The following is a 22,767-nucleotide window of genomic DNA, read 5'->3' as shown; positions in this document are numbered from 1 at the left end:
GCGGGGGACACAGGTTCATGCCCCGGTCCAGGAGGATCCCACATGCCGCAGAGCAGCTGGGCCCATGAGCCATGGCCGCTGAGCCTGCTCATCATCCGGAGCCTGTGCTCCACAACGGGAGAGGCCACAGCAGGGAGAGGCCCACGTACCGCAAAAGAAAAAAAAAAAACCTACAGTGAGGTATCATCTCACACCAGTTAGAACGGGCATCATCAGAAAATCTACAAACAGGAAATGGTGGAGAGGGTATGGAAAAAAGGGAACCCTCTTGCACTGTTGGTGGGAATGTAAATTGATACAGCCACTATGGAGAATAGTATGGAGGTTCCTTAAAAACCTAAAATAGAATTACCATATGACCCACCAATCCCACTACTGGGCATATACCCAGAGAAAACCATAATTCAAAAAGACACATGCACCCCAGTGTTCATTGCAGCACTGTTTACAATAGCCAGGTCATGTAAGCAACCTAAATGCCGATCGACAGACGAATGGATAAAGAAGAAGTAGTGGTACATATATACAATGGAATATTACTCAGCCATAAAAAGCAACGAAATTGGGTCATTTGTAGAGACATGGATGGTTCTAGAGACTGTCATACAGAGTGAAGTAAGTCAGAAAGAGAAAAACAAATATCGTATATTAACACATATATGTGGAACCTAGAAAAATGGTACAGATGAACCGGTTTGCAGGGCAGAAATAGAGATACAGATGTAGAGAACAAACGTATGGATACCAAGTGGGGGAAAGTGGCAGGCGTGGTGGTAGTGTGATGAATTGGGAGATTGGGATTGACATATATACACTAATATGTATAAAATAGATAACTAATAAGAACCTGCTGTATAAAAATAAAATAAAATTCAAAAAAAAATAAAAAAGAGTAACTGGAAATAACACTGAAAGACTGAATAAATAATAGTAAGGACCTTTGAAATATTAAACTATTAATGACAAGAAGAAATGTTTATAATGTAATGTAGGATATAGAACAGCTATAAACCTATACCTATGTTTTAAAAAATTGTAAACATAACTTTGTGTGTGTGCAAGTATGTGTGTCTGGGCTTCTGGCCAGAGAATGCTGTAGTCCTGGTTTCCAGGGTCTCTATAAGCCCAAGTCCCCGTGGCCAGGGCATCCTGTAAGCCAGGCCCCGCCCCGGGAGAAGAGGACTTAGGGAGGAAGAGAAAATAACAGAGGCGAAGGATCAGGGCCACAGCAGACAGAGCCAGACTTCAGGGCTTATCTCCAGCACCCACAGAGAACTGCAGAGACCAAGAGAGGGAAAACAGAGAATGAGGCAGGCATGGACCACATTGCAGGGGTGTGAGGGGAAGGCTGAGGCCCCAAGATGGAGCTCACTCTGAGCCATGGGATGCAGGGCAGAGCAGCTCCCAGTATACTCCAAGCGTGGCTCCTGGAGCTGGGGCCAAAGCTTCAGCATCAAGCCTTACAGTTACGTTAGCCCAGAATAGGCAGGAACTGACACCTTGTCACAATATCCAAAGGTCTTTGGCACTGGCAGTGTTTAGGGGGAAAGATGCTGGAGTTATAGTAACGTTGAAGTCTATCCAATAGCTAAAACGAGTGGAGCTTCAGTCAACATGCTTCTCTAAATTTGTGCTCTGTGGGGCTACCACTAACTCCCTCTACTTTTCTACAAAACTTTAACAGTGACAGAGAAAATTTTAAAAGAAAAAATAATAAATAAGGCATAACCTAGGAAGGCCAGAGGAAGATGACCCAGCAAAGCCACATTCTGGCTCTGGGACTGGATTTGCAACACCTACAAAATCACCAAGGGATAAGAGCCTTAAGCAGGGTATAAAAGGAGGGTAAAACCAAAATTTTAGACAATAATAAAAAAAAAAAGTAAGACCTGGTTTTGCACTTGGGACTTCAGGGGATTAAGGGAGCAACTGCAAAACCAACAGTTGTTAGGGACAAAAAGACAGAGAAAAATTTGTTTTGAAAGTTATCACTTGTTTGGGTAACCCCATTATAGCTGATGTTTTTCTTTTCAGGAGGTTTGATGATGGACTTTAAATACAGGCCTGAATGTTTTGACCAGGGAGTGGGGGTAGAAATCTTTGCCAAATACTTTTAGGCTTCCTACCTCATCCCCATCCTCTCAACACCCAGTGAAGTGGAAGTTGGGGCTATCACTGAGGGCCAGAGAGGCAGAGACTGTGGACAATGGCTAGTGGCACAGCCAGAAACAGAATCCATGTACCCTCCCCCACAACCCCAGTTTTTCCCGTGTCTCCCCAGGCCACCTCCTAGTTGCAGGGGGTTGTGAAGTCCTTGAAGTCTCCTTCCTGGGGCTGATTCAAACCAACCTCACGCATATGACCTCATTCAAGATGCCAGAGGTGAGAAAACGCCAATGCCCCTGGGGGACACTGCCAAGCAGTCCAGCCTCCCCTCACTCTCACTTGGGGAGTACGACAGATCTTAGACCAGGAGAGCTCTGCACTGGAGCGCAGTCTCCAGCACCTGGTGTTTGAGGCTCACCTTTGCAGGCAGACAGCAGGGAGGGGCTGCCTTATAAGATCAAAGACAGCTTTTTCCAGATGGACAGAAGAAAAAGCTCTTGTGAAGAAAATCATCGTTCTTTGGATCTGCTTAAGGTGATGCCCAGCCATTCTTTAGTTAATCTCTCCACCTACTTAGGAAGAAAGGTAAATCATTGACAGCTTCTCACTAGAATGACTTGGCCCAATATTGTGGTTATAAAACCTTAGGCTGGTAAATTCCCTCATCTGTGAAACGTCCTTCCCCAGAGAGCTACTGGAGCACGGCAGACATCCAGCGATCTGAGAGTGGGCACAATTAGATCCAGCCTGAGATGGGCCAGAGAGGCCTGCACTGCCACCCTTCTCCCTGCATGGTCTGCTCCATGTTTATTGAATCAAGATGGCATCTGGTTCCCCCACAAGCTCTGACCTAATGGGTTGGACTCTAAGACAACCTTAAAGAGAGTCACCAACCACTGGCCTGGGGGCTAGTAACATGTTTCCCTGGAGGAGAAAGAAGGATGCCCTCATTGCCTGGGGTTCCTGTGGAGCGAAGGGAAGACAGAATCAGCGTGCCCACCCAATTCCTTCACACTGTCATGATCTTGGAAGAAAACACTGCAATTTGCTTTGAAATCTTAAAAAAAAAAAACAAAAAAGCTAAGTCACAGGAACCTCAGAGAACAACTGGTCCAACCCCCTGACTGTTCTGAGAAGGAAACTAAGGCCCAAGGTCACACAAGGAGGATGAGGTGGACCTCAGTCCACAGCCCCCAGGGTTGGCCTCCACTGCCTACAGCTCACATCCCCAAGACCCAAGCTGCAACGGGGACTGAATCTCAGCTGCCCAGTGGGGAAGTCTAAGGAGCAGGAGAGAGAGGAAAAGAAGGGGAAGGACAAAACACAAGGTGGCAGGGAGCAGTGTGAACTTGCTCAGCGCAGTTCTACTTGATCAATCGTAAGAGGGGCGCGGGAACGGGAGCGGGAGCCACTGCTGGAAGCACAGGTCCCCGGAGTCCCATCACTCAGCGATATGATGGGTGGCCGGGGCTGGAAAAATGCTATGAGATTCCAGAGAGCTCAGTCTCATCCTGCTGGATAATAACCCTGTTATTGACACCCCTGAGGCTTGTTCTGTCTCCCTCGGCCCCAGGAGGGGATGCAGGCTGACCCAAGCCCAGGGCTGGGAGAGAGGGGAGGTAGGTGGCAGGAGAAACTGACTCCCCAGGGCCACACCTGCCATCAATGTCCCTTGAACCCCAACTCCTGTGTCCACTGAGCCCTCAGCCATTCACGGGCTGTGCCATGAGGGACAGCGGGAGGAAAAACTGGGGTCAGGCTTGAGGGTCCTGGAGTGCTGGGAGCACAGTCCTCACCTGCCAAAAGGTTAGCAGATAGCAGAGATTGTGCGGTTCAGCTGTTGATACTCAGAAGACAGAAAAGGCCATGGGGGTTTCAGAGGGGAAGACAAGCTTCCGGGGGGAGGTGCGGCTACACCGGGCTGGAAGGGTCATCATTCTATTCCGGAAACATTGCCACAGGCTCCCACACATGGATCACAGAGCATCCTTAACAGCAGGCGCCCGCTGTCATTCTACAAGAAACTCTCCCCAGCAGGCCAACACTTCCAGGAGAAAGTCAAATCCCATCACGTAACAATAATATTCAGCCATGACCAGAAATGAAATTCTGATACATGCTACAACATGGGTGACACTTGGAGTCATTATGCCAAGTGAAATAAGCCAGACACAAAAGGACAGATACTGTATGATTCCACGTATAGGCTGTACCTAGAATAGGCAAATTAGTAGAGACAAAGTAGCATGGTGGCCGTCAGAGGCTGGAGGCAGAGGAGGGGGGTGGGGAATTACTGCTTAATGGGTACAGAGTTTCTGTTTGGGAAAATGAAAACGTTCTTGAAATGGATAGTGGTAGTGGTTGCACTACGTTGTGAATGTACTTAATGCCAATGACTTGTACACTTAAATATGGTTAAAATGGTAAGTAAACTTCATGTTATATATATTTTACTACAATTTTTAAAAAATCTTTACCCTTGAAACTAATGTTGTATGCGAATTATATCTCAATTTTTAAAAAATCCATCACACGCTGCCATGCAAGGTGCCTGCCACCTCTCCCTAATTTCAAGAGGGCATGGGACTTCCCTGGTGGCGCAGTGGTTGAGAGTCCACCTGCCAATGCAGGGGACACAGGTTTGAGCCCTGGTCTGGGAAGATCCCACATGTCACAGAGCAACTAAGCCCGTGTGCCACAACTACTGAAGCCCGCACGCCTAGAGCCCGTGCTCTGCAACAAGAGAAGCCACCGCAATGAGAAGCCCACACACTGCAAGAGTAGCCCCTGCTCGCCGCAACTAGAGAAAGCCCGCGCGCAGCAACAAAGACCCAATGCAGCCAAAAATAAAATATAATAAAATCAAAAAAAAAGAGAGCATGTGCCTAGAATGATGGGAGAAGCAGAAGTCTTGCTGAGCACAGGTAAAGTCACCACAGGCACGTGGTTCATCCCCTGAATGACCCTCTGTCCTAGCCTCTGCAAACTGATGCCGCCTCCTGTCGGCACCATGTCCTGTCCTGTCTCCATGACTTTGCACATGCTGTTCCTTGGCCTAGAACTCCAGCTCCCCCTTCACTTCCTGGCTAATGCCAGCTGGTTCTTCAGGACTCTACGGATGTGACACCTCTCTGTGAATTCTCTCCCACCATGCTCGCTACACAAGCAGAGTTAGAGCCACCCTCCTCTGGCCATCCACATCTCCTTGGATGCCTGCATCAAGGAACCTATGCCGACATGTGCTGAATTTGTGGACACATAAGATGATACCAGCCTCTTGAAGTGAGGCTGGACAAGACAGCCCAAGACATCAGAGAGAAGACTTCAGTTTCACTTGCTGTAGGTATTCTTTTTTTTTTTTTTTTTTTTGCTGTACACGGGCCTCTCACTGTTGTGGCCTCTCCCGTTGCGGAGCACAGGCTCTGGACGCGCAGGCTCAGCGGCCATGGCTCACGGGCCCAGCCGCTCCGCGGCATGTGGGATCTTCCCGGACCGGGGCACGAACCTGTGTCCCCTGCATCGGCAGGCGGGCTCTCAACCACTGCGCCATCAGGGAAGCCCTGCTGTAGGTATTTTAATTAAAGCAACAACAATAAGCCACATCGCTGATCAAAGGTAGAATCTGGGTTACTTCCTAAGCACTTTCAAATTTGAATGTAAGCCATGGCTTAAAAGCAGTAGATTCATTTCTAGGGTCAAGCTTAATATTAACTTCCCAAGAGAATGCAGTGATATTTTGGTCCACCAGCAACTGAGAAAAAAAAAAAAGAAGATAAGGACTTAGAGAAAAATCAGAAGAGCAGCTAAAAGCTGGAGCTACACATCTCTCTAGGAGAGTTTTTAAGTGGCCCCAACTAGAAGAACTTAAAACATGGATATTAGCTTAAAACCTTTATGATCTATAAAAATGATAATCTACCAATCAAGATTTGATTTCCTATTCTATTTCGGTACAGAGGATACTGAATTTACATAAGTAAGATCACATTCACTAGACGGATGGATAGATAGATAAATAGAGACATGGAGACATAGAGACATGGACGTATATGTAACTAAAAACACTTAGATTATTTGAATCCTTGTAAACCCACGATGTGACTTGCACCCCTGCACATCTTATACATCAGCAAGTCCAGTACAGTGTCTATGTCCCTGTTTCCTCATCTAGACTGGGAACCACTTGAGGACAGGTCCCTTTGTTTGTGGTCCCAGCCCAACAGAGTTTGGCGCTTTGTAATTTAATGAGTTAGTCTTTATTTCTCCAGCGCCCAGCACAGGATGTGGTTCTCAGCCAAAGCTTAGTGTGTGCTGGAAAAAAGGAAGGAAGGACCCGACCACTGACACAGTGTCCTCCACTGTAAAATGGCCCGCCTCCTGACATAAGCACGTGGAGAAGCAGAAGTAGCTGCAGACAGAGAGCTGTGTGTCCCTGCTCACTAGTCCTTCTGCTGGGGAGGACAGCAGGAAGGTGAGGAGGCCCAGCAGAGTTGCCTCCGTCGCTGAGAGGCCAGAAAACCTGAGTTCTGGGGCCACAAAGGCTGAGGCAGGAGCCGCTTGGAACTCTCCATGAGCAGCTCCAAATCTGCAGTTTGGGATGATGAAATCCAAGTGAAATTTCAAGATGAGACTGTTCACAGTAGCAGTGTTTGTAAAAGCAAAAACCAAAACAAATACAAACAAATAAAACCTGAACAATCCAAATGCTCTTTGAAAGGAAAATGGGTACATGGTGATGGAATCATTCTATGAAATACCGAACTGTAATAAAACGGGAGAAATCACAGCTACATACAATCGTATGAATAAATCTTAGCAACATAATGTTGAGTGAAGAAGTAAATCTCAGAAGATCACATGTAACATGATGGATGCCTTTCTATAAGGTTCACAACTAAAATCAAAAACATATTTTCACTCATCACAAGGAAAAAAATTTTTCTATTTCTTTAATGTTGTAGCTATATGAGATGATAGATGTTCACTAAACCTATTGTGGTCATCATTTCATGATGTACGTAAGTAAAATCATTATGCTCTCTACACCTTAAATTTATACAGCACTGTACGTCAATAATATCTCAATAAAAACAGAAGAAAAACAAAAACCTATTATTTCGGTATACACAGGTATGTGATTTTGGTAACATTACCCAAGCTCGACAAAACTTGCAGTTCTTCCTTCTTTCTAGGTACCTGCCCTCTTGAAATTAGGGAGAGCCATGGGAAGAGCTTTGGCAGTGAAACATCACCGAAGTGTTCAGTGTCACTTTGGAGCAGAAACATCTAACTACGTGTGCTTTGTTCTTACTCTCTTCCCCTCCCAAAGCAAACCCCAGATCTTAGTGTTGAATAGCAATCTCGGAGGATGGTGGCTGCACCGTGCCTGGGGCCCATGTCTGCAGTGGTCTCGGCCAGTCAACATTTATTTCTCAGCATGAGTGAGAAATAAACTTTTGTTGGGTAAAGCTACTGAGATTAGGGGTTATTTGTTACTGTGGCATAACCTAGTTTATCCTGACTGATACAATAATAAAATTATATTTAAAGTCAAGAGAATAATAAACACAAAATTCAGCATTGTAATTAACTCTGAGAGGCAGTCAGGAGAATAGGATAAGGGAGGAGCACAAGACAGGTGCAAATATTGTTAAGGCTATGGATCTTGGGTTGAGTTCTGAGCCCATACGTGTTCACTATATTGTTGTAAACAAAAATATATCACTGTAAACTAATGACTTCATTAATTAAAGTGGCCCTGCATGGGCCAATAATGAGCGTGTCATAACCAGGGTTTGTGATTGCCCAGCTCTGTGTACCTGAGGTCCATTTAAAAAGGAAAAGAAAAGAAAAGAGAGTGTCGTTCAGATATGAGCTGGAAGCCCAGCCACCGTACCTGCCGAAGGGCGCTTGCCTCTCATCCTGTAGCAATGAACACCCACCAAAGTGCGGAAGGAGGGCAGGGGACGAGCTCAAATGTGTGGCTTTTTCCCCTAATTCCCTGAGGTCCAGGGCCAGAGATGCCATTCCCCGCAGCCCTCCTCCAGACTCCCCCAAGGAAACCGTCCGGCCAGCTGGTGGGGGAGGTGGGAGACAGGAGCATCACAGAGCCTTTGTTCCTGGCAGCTTATCAAATCCGCCCAAAGCCTCATTTCAATATATTTGCATGAAATGGTTTCATCCCAGAGTCTCCTCCTCCCTCTCCCCATCGCCGCCCCGCCCCCCCAGGGTGCTCGCAGGCCTGGCCTGGCTCAGTGTCTTCACAGGCCCCTGGACCAACACCAGGCCCCCTTTGATGATGTCACATTTACCAGGAAGAATTCTGCTTTTTCTGCACCCTGGGCATCATGAATCTTACATATTTTTTTCTCCCTCCACCATGATGCTAAAATCACTGCACTCGATGGGGAGCCATTGGGGAGTTTTCAGCAGAAGAGGATGTGGTGGGATTTGCGACTTGAAGGCTGCTCTAGTTACCAGGGAGGGACAAGGGCGGAGGCGGCGGGACCGCTGGGGCAACAAACAAGGCATCCGAACTTGGGGTGGGGGGAGGGAGGCAGAGGTGTGGGAGGCCCCTGGGCAGACCCGAGAGCCACTCAGAAGGTGGAATCAGAGAGTCAGAGAGGCAAAGCCTGACTCCACGGTCCCTGGGGAGGAAAGAGGAGCAGGCCTGCCACCCACCTGCTCCCGACACCACTCGGGGTGTGGAGAGGGAGAGAAATATCCGGGGAAATGCCTGCATGAAGTTGTGGCCTCTGGAGGAGACTGGGCCGTAGGAGGGGGTGAAGCGGGGACAGACATTTATCTTTGAACTTTTAAAACTAGTTGTATATATTAATTTGACCCAAAAAAATCAACTGAAAAAAAAGCCCTTAGAGCCAGAGCTCCTCAGTCATGCTTTCTTACACATGTGAGGTTCCAGGAGTTCATAGTCCAAGAAATTATGCCAAGTTGGGTTATGTGGGTGCGGGTTTTTTCTGAAAAGGGGTCTATATGTTTTATTGAATTCTCAGAAGAGACTGGTGACCTGGTAGTACTAATTAACATTTACATAACACCATACTTCAGGCTCCGCACTATATATATGTGCATTTAATCTTCACAGCAGTCCTGTGAGACAATCTACTGTCAGCCCCATTTTACATATGTAGGGACTGAGGCACAGGGAGACTAAGCAAGGCGCTGAGGTTTGCTCGGGTCAGTGAGATTTGAGTTTCCAGAGCGCCAGCCACTAACCTGGACCCAGTCTGGCTCTATACTGAACTTGCCCAGACGGACAAGTAAGGTCCCAGGACACAAGCGTTCACCCCAGGTCTGAGGTCAGACAAAGCTGGGCAGCCAGGGCACGTGGACCTCTGCGCTCCCAGCCCTTCTCATGATCAAGTTCAGGGGCAATAGGAAATCTGGGCCCCTCACTGTCATCCCGGCCCATGGCAGGAAAGGCAATTTTGCGCCAGGGTCATCTCAGGAGCAAACGTGGGGGAGGGAAGCCTCCTTCCAACACCCACTGGTACCCCTGCTGCTACTGGTCCCCCAGGCGCCACTGCAGAGGCCAGCCTAGCCTGGCTGACCCCCTGCAGGGACAGGGATCCTCCTTCCTCAATAACCAAGCCTTGTTGTCTCCCTGGCCTCTCCTCCACACCTCTGCCATCAGCCTCATCTGTGGCTGAGGACAAGCCCCAGGCTCTCCATGCTGGGTGGGCCCAGCACCTCTAGCCTCACTTTCCCTGTCTCTCCTCCCTGCTGTCTAGCCCGAGCAGGGGTTGGTCCCTGCCCACCAGGTCTTGTCCTCTGAAGCCTTGACTGGGTCTAGCCCCACTCCCTCCTGGGAGTACGTGAGCCCCTCGGCCAGGCTGGAGCCCTCCCCCAGGGAACTGTGACAGAGGCAGGGCCTGGAGTAGAGGCAGGGTAAGAGGCTGCCAGCAGGGTGGGGCTGCCTCAGGAAGTAGCGAGGGCCCTGCCCTAGGAGACGTGTGAGCAGAGGCTAGACCCCCAGTCTCTGAGAGGGGCGTGGACCAGCGGTCGTGCCCAGATCTCCAATTCTCCCCTTCTAGGACTCTGTGGGGAGCATGGCGACACTTACAGGATGTCACAATAGCATGTCCAATGGGCTCCAACCAGATGGACCTCAGAGCCTGCTCTACCTTGATTTCACAGAGGGACAGTGGCGTGTCCAAGGTGCCACAGCATCTTGAGGTGCACTAGGGGAAGGGCAGCCCTGGGGGGAGAGGGCTATGTTTGGAGGAGTGGCTGGTCCCTTGAACAGGAGGATCCGAGTAGCTTCCTGGAGGACAGAAGACATACACAAGGGTCCCTCAAGGTAGATGGGACATCTTCAAGCAAAGCGGATGGCTGGACTCAGACATCCTGATGGTGGGTCTCAGTGCGGACGCTGAGAGCTTGAATGCCGAGCCTAGCAGGAGAGTCCCCTGTCGACAGCCCCCCACCCCGCAGCCCACCTAGGACAGAACCCATCCTGGTGCACCATCTCAGCCTGACAGGGGGACTGCCCCAATTATCCTAACAGTGTGGCAGTCGGGGGGGGCAGTTCTGGGCCTCCCCACACACCCTCAAGTCGGAGCTCTGTCTGCCCGCCACAGCCTTCCCAGAGCAGGGTCCTGGCTCTCACCAGCCCCACCCACCTCCGGCCCGGCAGGCGACGCCGATGCCGGAGAGGTTGCCCCAGCTGCAGCTCCTGAGCTGATTTTTCCCGGTTCCGGTGGTGGCGTCAGCCAGGAGGGAGCGGGCTATTTTTAGCGGGTTCTCCGCAGCAGCGAGAGGGCTCAGAAGTGCCGGCGTGGTCGGTCCCACACCGTTCTCAGCTTTTAGCTCTTGCAGGGAATGATTCTCGCACCCAGCACGCTCTGATTACCAGGGTGACCTGAGCAGCTGCCAGACATCTCCTTGTGGGCTAAGCCCGCAGGCGGGAGACATGAGAGGAGCCAGGGCAGGCCTCCCCACCACTCTGGTGCCCGTCACATTCCAGGACCACGGGGGCAGAGGGTGGGGTGGGTGAGTGACTTCACTGGACTTCGTTGGCTTGATTGGCGTAGCCTACCTGGTGCTTCACGGGGTGTGAGGAACATTCCAGGAGCCCACCTGCCTCCACCCTTTGCAGAAGGACATGCCATGGAGGGGGTAGACATAGGTCACCCCAGTGAAGCGGAGCTCTTTGAGAAGGGCCCCGCGCACTCCCCTTGACAGGGGTCAGACACTCAAATGTTTTCAGGGGGGTTCAGCGGGTGCCAGGAATGAAATGATCTGCTTTGCATGTAAATCGTTTGTGCCATTCTTCAATTCCACAGAGGGATATATGCACACCGTGTGGATAGGGCTTCTCGTTTTTTTAAGAGAACTTTAAAATTCAAAATCTGTTGTGGAATCTCCCAGGTTTTAAATGTTGGCACCCAGGTCAAATTTTAAAAGAACATTGTGTGATTTAAACAAAACACATTCGGGAACCACACCTGATCCACAGGCCCGGAGATGGGAGCAGTGTTAACAGTGGGGGCAGCTTTCTAATGCCTCTCTTGCCCCAAACCAAGATGTGTCCCCATGAGAGGCCCCTCCGTACCCGGGGGCGGAGCAGGCCTCAGGACCCCAGGTCCCAAAGGACAAGGCACCACGCGTTAGGGCCCATCCAGCATTTTTCAGTGATCCAGGGAAACTAGTTCCTAGAGCAGTTCAAAGATGTTCCTTATTTATGGGCAAACACTCTGGGAATCTCTGCCTTAATTAAAGAGAAACAGACTTCTTTACTACAGGACTTGTCTGATCCTTGAACATGCAACAAAGCGCCTTGTGAATCTCTGGGAGCTGAAGCATATGCAGTGCTTCTCAAAATAGTTCCACGCGGACCCCGTTTTCAAGGCAGGCACACACGTTAACTCTGGAAAAACACTAGTGTTCTATGGAATATGGTTCTGGAAGTAGGGCTCACAACACTGACCTACGCAGTCCACAAACCAACATCCTAGGGTGGCTGGAGCACGGGAAGGGTGTGGAGAGGGGCATCAGAGAAGCTGAGACCAGCAGGCACTGGTCAGGAGCATGGCTTTGTCCTCAGGGCAGTGGGAACCACCGAAGGGTTTAGACAAAGAGGGGTGTAGTTGGTGGACCGCTCTCACTGCACGGCGAGCAGACTGAAGAAGGGACGCCAGGCCGGAGGCAGGGAAGCTGGTGCAGAGGGGATGGGTCCCAGGGGTGTTTTGGAGGTAGAACACATTGTCAGGACTAGGTGGCTGAAGGCTGTGGGGAATGTAGGGGAGGGAGGAGGTGAAGGCGAGGCCAGGCGATAAGCTAAATGGGCAGAGCCCAGACGGAGGCTCTGAGCCAAAGGAGAACTTCAGAGCCCAGGCTGGGAATCAGTCCTCTTCCTGCTCGTCTCATCAGGGAGCCGGCTTCAGGTAAACTTCAGCCACCTGGGGTTCCCATGGCAACCGGGAGAGAGAATCAGCTGAGCATCTGGGCAAGCAGAAGGTGGGGAAGGGGTCAGGAAGGGTTTCTGGCCTGATCAGTGTGCTGTGGGCCCCAGGGGTTCAGAACCTGGTCACCCCGTCCCCCAGGCAGCTGGCAGTGGCCAAGGGGTGGCCAGGAGAGAAAAGCTCAAACCCCCAAGGCTCCTGATCCCAGAGCCAATATCGGAGGGCTGTGCGGGTTCTTGCTGCTGTAGTAAACCCAGCCCCGCTCTGGGACCAGGCCTGTGTCCCTCATCTTTCAGCAGCCCTGGTTACTTCCTCTGAGAGAAAAGGCAGGGCGATTCCCATGACTGTGTTTCCTGCTGCCCTCACAGCCACGAGGCTAATTTTAGCCCTGACATCAGCTTGTAGCTTGGGCGCTGGGTCGGAGGGGGCCATGTGTCTGCCCAGCTCAGAATGTAGGCCCCGGGAGCCCTACCCCCAAACGAGCCAAGCAGCTCAGCCGCACAGCCCTTCTGACACTCCCACCTCCGCCCCCAGCACCCGCCTCCCTCTGCACACCCTCGCCCACCCTCAGGCCTCCAGGAGCTGACCCTGCCCACTTTTCAGCTAACTCCCGAGGCTCTGGGCTCTCTCACCAACCGAGTTTAGACTGGTTGGCAGTCAGCTCCCCCAGTCCCCAAAGCAGAGCAAACATGCTACACCATCTATGTCGACAAAGATAGGATGCTTCCAGCAACCCCAGAACCACATGCTAACCACATCCCACCTTGTGGCGCTGGTCAAATATCACCCCCTCCGTGAAGCACCCCTACTCCTCAGTCAAAGCTAAATTCTCCCTCCTCTGTGCACCCCAAGCTCCCCGTGTCCCCATATGTCACTGTTTTGGGACACACTGTCTCCCGCGTGAGACTCTAAGCCCCTGAGAGTAAGGACTGAGTCTTGTTCATCTCCGTCCCCCCATAAGCCCAGCGTGGTGCTCGGCACACGGTAAGCATTACTGGACCCCAGGTGGAGGGGTCCGGGGTGGGGGGCGTGAGTGTAACCTCTGAGCCAGGGAAGACAAGGCTGCTGAGCCCAGCTCAGCCACCAGTTTGCCCGGTGGTCGTGGTCCCCCGTCCCCCCTCCCTCCCTCCAAGGAAAACAGCATCACTCCCAGGTCTGATGGCTCCCTCTGGGTCACCCTGGAGCCTATGAATGTCTGACCTCTGAGGCCACGCTGTGGGCTGTTCACTGACCGTTGGCCTGGTGGGAAATAACCCAGACCAGACTGTCCCCCTAAGTAACTTGACCTGGGACCTTCCACATGATGCAGTCAGTTCATGGCAGAGGCAGAAGCAAAGAGCATACGTCTAGAGTGGCCAGGATGTAGAGTCAGGACCATAATGGAGATGTAGGAGATGAAGATGAGGAACAAGCAAGGAAGAGAAGGAACAGTTCCACCCGGGGCTCAGCCTCAGCCCTCCCTCCACTGATGCCCCACCTCCCACTCAGCCCGCCCACCCAGCCCCGCCCCAATCCCTGCTCTGTGCAGAGGCCCTGGGCCATTCTGCCTGGCAGGTTCATGAGGCTCATTCAGTGCCTGCAACCCCCCTAAATAGACTCCCCATGCAGCCCAGGTGGTGGGTGACGGTCCAGCTCCCTCTTGCCCGGGTGGGCTCTCGCTCAGGGCAGGGAAGCCCAACCTTACCCCTCCCTGGAGGAGAAGGCTCAGGGACGGTGGAAGGACCGCAGCAGGGAGAACACTGTGCCCTCCCACGGAGGTCAATGGCTTCTCTGCTGGGGGAAAGTGGGCTCCCGAACACGGCTATGGGCCCCAGCTCTAAGGAAAAGACACCCCTCAGCTGTACAGGCCACCGGGATCAGGGTCTCCAAGTCCATGCCACTGCTCTGGGAGGAGAGACAGGGAGTTTCCTCAGGGCCTCTACTTGCCAGCCCACAGAGAAGGGTCCAGGAAGCCAGCATCAGGCAAGGCCCGTGACCTCTCCAGCGGGTGCCAGAGAGCTCCCTGCCCACGGGCCACGGCCTCTGCTGTCCAGTCCTGCTGCAAGGACCCTGATGCTTCACCTCCTAGGCTGGCAGCTACGGATGTGCTGGGCTGAGGCAGGATACCACTGGCCACGGGATCCTCCCCCTGGGTCTCAGTTGCCCCTTGTGTGAGCTCCTGAGGGCAGGACCCAGGGTGGCCCCTCTGTCTCCCAGTCTGGACCCTCTGTCTCCCAGTCTGGACATTCTCCCAGGCAGGGGTGGAGCTCTTCTGATTCTATCCAAGGGCACCAGGGCTGGGCACACGCCAGGCCTGACACAGATTTGTTCCCTCCCACCCCCCTGAGCCAGGAGATGCTGGAGGAGGGGAAGGTGGAGAGGCCCCAAAGCCTGGGATACAGCAGGCCCAGGAACGACCACGCTGCCTTGCCTCACCCCCACCACGGGCAGCAGTCCCGAGGAGCCCCTTCCCAGGTGGCAGCTGGTGGTCATATAGCCATCTCAGAAATGCTCCCGGCAGCCAAACATAAGTGCCCGTGCCACCGTGAGTAGCACAGCTGATAAATTACCACTGAGGGCTGCACACACGCCCCTTCTCTATTTACATCCGCCTTGGTGCCTAAAACTGGATATTTATGCATTCTCAATATTCAGGGCAAACGCTCCATCGCTCAGCGCCGCGTGGCTGCAGCACATTACCCCGGCCCCGCCGAGACACTCCTCTTCCACCTGGTGTGCCAAACCACCTGGTGTGCTTCCAAGTACAGCCTAGACCCTGAGCCCCTGCATATCCCCCACCCCCATCTGCAGGCCTGTGTGCCCCAAGGGGAAGTGGAGGGAACAAAGGGCCAGGCCAGCCTCCCCGCGGGGCCCCAGGGGTCCCCTCCCCCACTTTACAAACCAGCAGCCAAGGCTCAGAGAGGTAGGGTGGCCTGGGCAAGGTCACACAGCATCTCCTCTAGGTCGGGGTTACACCCCCATGTCCCCAGGTGGAGTGGCTCCCTCGTCACCAAGGAAAGTGGCGGAGCTGGGCTGTCTCTCCCGCTCTCCCAATCCTTCTTTGCCTCCTTTACTTGAGGTCTGTCTCCTCTGGCTCTGATTCTCTCTCTAGATTCCTCTCTGTGTCTCTGCACCTGGCTGGCTCTCACCAGCTCAGTCTCAGCGTCTCTCACATCTGTCTCTGTCTCTCCTTAGTGTTCCCATCTCTTTCATCTCTGGTCCCTGTGTCTCTGTCTTCCTCCCACACACACCCCCCACACGCACCCTTTCTCTTCCTCAGAGCCCCTGTCCACCCTGTCTGAGATCAGGGTGGGGGGGAGGCAGATGTACTGATGTCCAGGAAGGGCCTCCTTGGGCCATCGTGTCTCCCCCCACACTGGCCCTGTGAAAGGGGAGCCTCCACGGCCCCTGAGCTGACAGACCCACAGAGCAGAGTGGGGCTGAGGTGAGAGGTTCAGGGGGGCAGATTTCCACTCACTGGAAGCAAGTGAAAGATGGGCTGAGTTTCCCATCCCAGGATCTACAAGATTTATACATCAGCCCAAACACTTGACTTTAAAGGACCCATCTGGTTTGGTGATTGGGGCAGAGTGATGGGGTCCTGGGCCTGCCCTGAGCTGAAAGGGCTAATGCCCTGGGCCCTGAGGACTTCTCACACCTGCTCCCACCCCCCCTTCACCTGCACCCCTCCAGCTGCTCCTTTTGCTCTCTCTCTCTCTCTCTCTGTCTCTCCATCCATCCCTCTCTCCCTCTGTCAGGAATGATAAGAATTAATTAAATGTGTCCTCAGCTCCTGTCTGCTCACTTCCCCCAGGGAATTAACCAGTCCCAGCACTTCAGGCCTTGTTAGATTCCAAGAAAAACATACCACTTGTGCATCTGTAACATGTATGTGTGCACATAGCTGTCCCTGCACACAAAAGTGCACGTCCCGTCTGCTGGCTCATCAACACGTACAAGACTGTGTACAGCTCCATATGCGCTCCTGAATGTGGAGACACGTCAGGATGTTGTTGTGAATACGCATACGAGTCTCTTGGTGTGGCTGTGTGTCTACGCCCTGAGTGGGCATGCACACGTGTGCATAGTATGTCTTCACATTCAGGTTCACTCTGTGTGTGGACAGGTCTCTACTGAGTCTCTGTGCTTGTACTGTGAGTCTGGTTAGACCTCATTACCATGCAAGTCTGTTTGGATGTAAACATATATGTCTCTGTGTTCTGTGTGTGTGTGTGTGTGCATAAACCTGTGTGTGCACATCTAACAGTATGCATGCACTGGTGCATGAGCATGTTGGGGGGAGCACATGGGCCGTGTGTGTGCGGTGTACACACACCCATACACCCTGGCTGCCTTGCACTCACATCTCCTTCCTGGCTCCCCGGGAGCCGGCAGCCTTGTCCCCGGCAAGAGCCGTCTTGCCGCATCTCCGGGGGGATGATGGTGGCAGCAGTGGCAGTACAGGTGGCAGAAGCCCGAAGTTAGGAAGGGGGAGGTGGTGGAGGGGAAGACGCTCGCTAATGAGGCCACCTTCCTTGCCAGCCTGGGAGCTGGTGCCACTCATTATCGTCTCAGTAAGCAGCTCCCCTGGGAAGAGCTGCTGCCGGAGCCCTGCTCTCTCCCTCCCCTGGGATCCCTTTCCCCACCTCCCCACCAGTCGTAAGACACTGCAGGAGCCCTGGGCACCAAGAAGAAGGGCAGACAGAGAGGAAGGCCAGTGCCTGGTCCCACCAGGGGACCCAGAATGCCCGCCTGCCTGCCTTCCTGCTGCCGGGAAGCCCACCTTTCAGTGTACTCCTCTGTGTCAGGACCTGGTTTCCAAAAGGCTTCTGGAAATCCAAATGTGCTTCTGGAGAAAGGAAAGCCTACGCACCCTGACCAGTCCCATCACAAACAATGAGCATGCTCCTGTAAAATAAGCACTAGGCGAGAGTCAGCTTGTCTGGCTGATAATCCCAGTGCTGTGTGACCTTGGGCAAGTGCCCATACCTCTCTGGCTCTTGGTTTTCTTGTCTGTAAAATAGGGGAAGAAGACTAGAGCCACTGTTCTCAAAGAATGGTGCATGCATCGTTGGTGAGATATAAGACTATTTTAGATAATACACAGAGATGGGCATCTGCTATTTTAACTATGTATTTATTTTCATGTATATACTCTCATGTATGTGTGTGTGTGTTTGTGTGTATTTAACTAGCACTTCAGACCCCTGACTTCACAAACATTGCTTAAGACAAGGCTTAACACATTTAAATTTTTTGTTTTTTTTAAAGAAAATGTTGGGGGTGGGAGTTTATTTATTTATTTTGCCTGTGTTGGGTCTTCGTTTCTGTGCGAGGGCTTGCTCTAGTTGTGGCAAGCGGGGGCCACTCTTCATCGCGGGGCGCAGGACTCTCACTATCACAGCCTCTCTTGTTGCGGAGCACAGGCTCCAGACGCGCAGGCTCAGTAGTTGTGGCTCACGGGCCTAGTTGCTCCGGGGCATGTGGGATCCTCCCAGACCAGGGCTCAAACCCGTGTCCCCTGCACTGGCAGGCGGATTCTCAACCGCTGCGCCACCAGGGAAGCCCCAACACATTTAAATTTTAAAAGTGAGCCAGTTTAAAGAAAAATATTAAGTAAATGAGAGGAAAGGCTAGCATCTGAGTATGAAAAAGTCCTGGTGGAAGCTGACAAATGACTGTGGCCCTGGGCCGGAGCATCTCTGAGGCCCTTCCCTCTCTGAGAGGCAGGGGATTTAGGACCCCAGACCCCCGAGAATGAGATATACACAGATTGGGCCCCGGTTCCCACCTCATCCTCGTCATCACCAAGACAGACCATCACGAGGACTGGCAGGAGAAGCTGCTATGCAGTAAGTGGGGTGGTCCCTCCTGGCACAGGCACCCATGAGAACTCAGAGGACACAGAAAGTGTCCACACATGTGACCCCTTGGTGTGATTCAGGCCAGATCAGGCCGGGGCACAGGCATGGCTGAGACTGAAGGCAGAGGTAGCCGGGGTCTGGACAGAGAGGGCTCAGGCTGGGCCTGGTGTGCCACGCAGAGTCGGCAGCCACATCTCCCATAGAGGCTGGAGGGGAGGCTGTCTGAGCCCCCAGGCCGGTGAATGAGCTATTCCACCTGTGCTGCCCAGGGAGAAGCAGCCTGTCGCACAGCCCCAATGCCTCTGTCCTCCAAGTGGCCGAGTGTGAATCCCAGGAATTTACAGCCCAGCTTCCAGTGGGATTTGTGAGTCTGCCTCAAGCCTGGCCTGCAGGGAGTGGCCGCCCCCCATCACCCCCCATTGCTGCTGATTGATGAGGATGTTTCCTGCCAAGAAAAACTCCCCTCTGTGTCAGGCAGCAGAGGGAAAGTTTCCCAGGCCCAAGGGCCAGCCCCTCACCCCATACCTGTCCTCGATCTGGTCCCTTCTCCTTCTCTTACAGCCCACGCCTTCCCACGATCCCCGCAGCCCCACGCGCTGACACCCAAACAGGAGGTGCGCCCAAGGAGCCCAACTCCTGGGCCAGAGCTCCACCTTCCCAGACCTGCCACTTGCTCATCCCTTCCCAGTGCCCTTCAAAACAGATCCATCCCGGAGCCCAAGGCTAGAATGCCAAATTCCAGAATGAATTACTGAGGGAATCCAGCACACACACACACACACACACACACACATACTTCACAGATGAGGAACCAGAAGTCCAGAGAGGGATGGGCCTTGCCCAAAGTCACACAGCAGAACAGTGGTGTGGCTGAGACCTGAACCCACAAGACCCTGGACTAGTCATGTCCATGTCTGGTCACGGCTGATTGTCACACAGTCATGCAGATAGTTTTCATCTCCAGATAAGGACTCCTCCTCTCCAGAGAACTGACGGACCTGGGTTTGAATTTCTCCTCTGTCACTTTGGATCTGAAAGTCACCACTTCTCTGTGCCTGTTTCCTCACCTGAAAAATGGGGCTCAAAAATAATCCTGACCTCCTGGGGTCATTATGAGGTTCAAGTGATATAATACAGGTGAAGTCCCAGGACAGAGCTGGGACCCTGGCAGTGCTCACTAGGTGGTGGAGATTGTCCTCCTGCATTCCTGATGTCTCAAAGGGCCCCACTCCCTGATTTGCTAGGGGATGGGATAGGGTAGTTTAGGGCAGCTGGAGCAGGAGGAAAAGGAGAGGATGTATGTGGGGCTGCAGGGCAGGACTGAGGCCATTTTTTGCTGGGGGAAATCCTGGAAGGGTCCCTGGAAGAGGTGACTTCAAGCAGAGGACGCAGAGCTCTACCTCTCTTGCTCTGAGGCCGCTTGGGGACTTCCTGAACACCACAGGGCTGAGGGGAAGCGCCCTGCCCTGGAAGCCAAGCCCAGCCCCAGCCCGAGCTGCTTCTCTGAGTGATCAGGGTCAAGTCCCTCCCCTCTCGAGGCATCTGCAAAACAGGGCCAGAGAGGACCGGAGAACACACTCTACAGGCATCTTCCAGCTCTGACCTTTATGCAAGCCCATCTAGACCCATCCCATGCAATACCTAAGTTTTACCACTGGGTGGAAGAAGAGAGCGCATCTGGAAGCCAGCCTCCCTGCAGCTGCTGCTGGTCACTCCCTCGCCCAGCACCAGATGTTCTTTGCTCCCCCACACCATCAGCTGGCTCTCCAGGGAACCAGAGCTGAGTGATCACCCATATCCAGACATCTGCTTCTCCCCACAGCCCTGCAGTGCAGCCAGCATTCTCTACTTTTCAGATGGGGAAACTGAGACCAGAAGAGGGGAGGCCTTGTTCAAGGTCACACATCAGACATGGCAGAGCCAAATCTCTAACCCTTTTTCCCAGCCCCCCACAGCCAGCCCCCTAGCTGAGGCTGTGTGAAGGGAGGACTGGAGTCAGGTAGACTTGGGCTGGAATCCTGGTGCCCCCACCCCTAGCTGTGCATCACTAGGCAGGTTCCCCACCCTCTCTGATCCTTGGCTTATGTAGGCGTCTGGCACATGGCAAGTGCTGAACACACGAAGCCACTGCTTTGTTTCCGGTATATTTTATACTCCACGAGAGCAGACACGTGTCTATCTTACTCACCTTGGTGTCCCCAGAGCTAGTATGGGGTGGATGTCCAGAGAATAGCTGCCTGGAGGCCCTCTCCCTCCTGGCCCTGTCTGGCACTCAATATAAGGGTCTAGCCTCTTCCCGTCCCTTCCACCATCCCGGATCAACCCCTTTCCTTCCCCTCCCCCCACACCCTTGGCAGCCAACACCCACCCAGGCCCTGAGGTAGTGGTTCCTTCCCACCTGCTCACCTTTTCTCCCCGTGTCTCTCAGCCCCACTTTTCCCTGTCCCTGCCTCTCCCTCAGCCCCTGTCTCCTGCTGAGCCCCCGCTCTGCACCATACACTGTGTTTACAAGAAAACCATGACATTTTTTTATTTCTGTCTTTTGTCTCCCTTCCTCCCCTGAAGGGAACGCGCTTCCACTCTCCTAGGAAAAAAGGAAGGCTCCGGAAGAGAAAGAGCAAACAAAGGACAGTGGGGCCATGGGTGTCCCCAGCCCCACCCATGGGCCACACGCACACGCGCACACACAATCCTCCTCTTGTCCAGGCCTCCAAGAGCCATTCTGTTATTTGGGGGGTTAATTGAAAAATGTCGATCTTTATTGTAGAGGATAAACTAGGCAGAGGGACATGGGGAGCAAGAGGGAGAGAGAGACGAGAACCAGAGGGAGGCAGAAAGACTTAGAGAGGAAAAGAGTCAGATGGGAGAACGTGGACTCGGAGAGGAGAGAGGAGAAGCCAGAAGGAGCAGGTCGGTGGCAGACTCTTCCCCTACAGGGAGGCTGGCAAGGCAGCTTCTGACCCCACTGGGGATCCCGGGAGAGCCGGGCGGCAGGAGCTCCTATTCGAGCCCTCCTGTCCCTGGGCAGCCCCTGGAGTGGGGTCTCGGAGTGCTGGGGGCAGGGAGAAGGGGTCTGGCTTGGTCAGGGAGGGCTCACAACCACATGCGCCCCATCCAGAGGTGGGACCCCAGCCTGGGACCCTGCTGAGCTCCCTTCCCGAAGCCCTCCCCCACTCCACTCCCTCTGCACGGTGTCGGGGAGGGGAGGGTTCTCATGGTTTATCTACTCTGAATCTCCAGGGCAGTGAGCTCTGCAAGGGAGCCTGGGGGACATGAGTACGTACGTGAGATAAGGAGGAGCCTGGAGAGAGGGGTGTGTGTGGTAGTAAATGTGCGTGGAGTATGCGTGTGTCTGTGTCTATGCCTTTCCCTGGGAATGTAATTTAAGGCCCGTGTTTGAGTGGGTTTGGTGTCAGGGTGTGTGTATGGAGTAGGATGCGCGTGCCTGCGCGTGCACGTGTGAGCAGTTCTGTCAGGAGCCTCTGTGTCCTGTCTCCATGCGTATGTGGGTAAAGGACATGTGTTTGTGCACAACCCCCACCTGTGAGCCTGTGTGTGGTGTGGCAGTGTGTCCCCGCAGGCAGGGTCCCTCTTTTGCCCCTGGCCCAGGGCCATCATCCCCCCAGCCCTGGGAGCCAGAGTGACAACTGGCCCTCAGAGTCCCTCCAGCAACAGCAGAATGACGGCGACCTATCATCCACCCCGGCCAGTGTCCAGGAGGGTTATGGGACTTCAGTTTTACCATCAAGCCCTGGCAGGGGCGACCCACGGTGGCCAGGCCTCCCCCTGGCCCTGGGAAAGGAGGGCGGAAGCGCTGGTAGGTGCCCTGCCATGCACTGACCCTCATCCACCCTCCTATGTCTGCCCCCGCTTGGAGAGCGCTGCTTCCACCAAGCCACGCTCTGAATTCCTGGAGGGCGCAGCTGGGACTCCGAGGCACAGCCAGAGCCTGGCATAGGGCGGGAGCTTAGCAAATGTTTGTTGAACGAATGAATGATTGTGTCTGTGTGATCATGTGCCAGGCTCAGGACCTAAGTACCTGAGGGCACAGGCTGAAGTCCTACAAGAATCAGACCAGGGCTTCCTGCCAAGTCAAGCGTGGCCCCCGATTTGTTCAGAAGGGGCAGGGTCATCACCCGGCCAGGCCTGAGACGCCATGCCCACTGACCTTCTCCAAGTCATCTACGTGGTCACCACCACAGGAGAGGCAAGGCCAAGAGACGGGGACTGCTTCGTCCAAAGGTCCGTCTCAAGCTAAATGACCCTGTCACTTCGTGGGCTGAGGCACAAGGGAGGCCCCGTTTATCTTCTCTGGAGGCCACATCCCTTTCTTGGCGGGGCCATCTCTCTTCCAAACATCTTCATCCCCCGAAGATTCATACTGAATCCTCCAG

Source organism: Tursiops truncatus, chromosome 2 (genome assembly GCF_011762595.2).
Source record: "Tursiops truncatus isolate mTurTru1 chromosome 2, mTurTru1.mat.Y, whole genome shotgun sequence".
NCBI lineage: Eukaryota > Metazoa > Chordata > Mammalia > Artiodactyla > Delphinidae > Tursiops > Tursiops truncatus.
The sequence above is the reverse complement of the archived record's forward strand: the minus strand, read 5'-3'. Positions refer to the sequence as shown.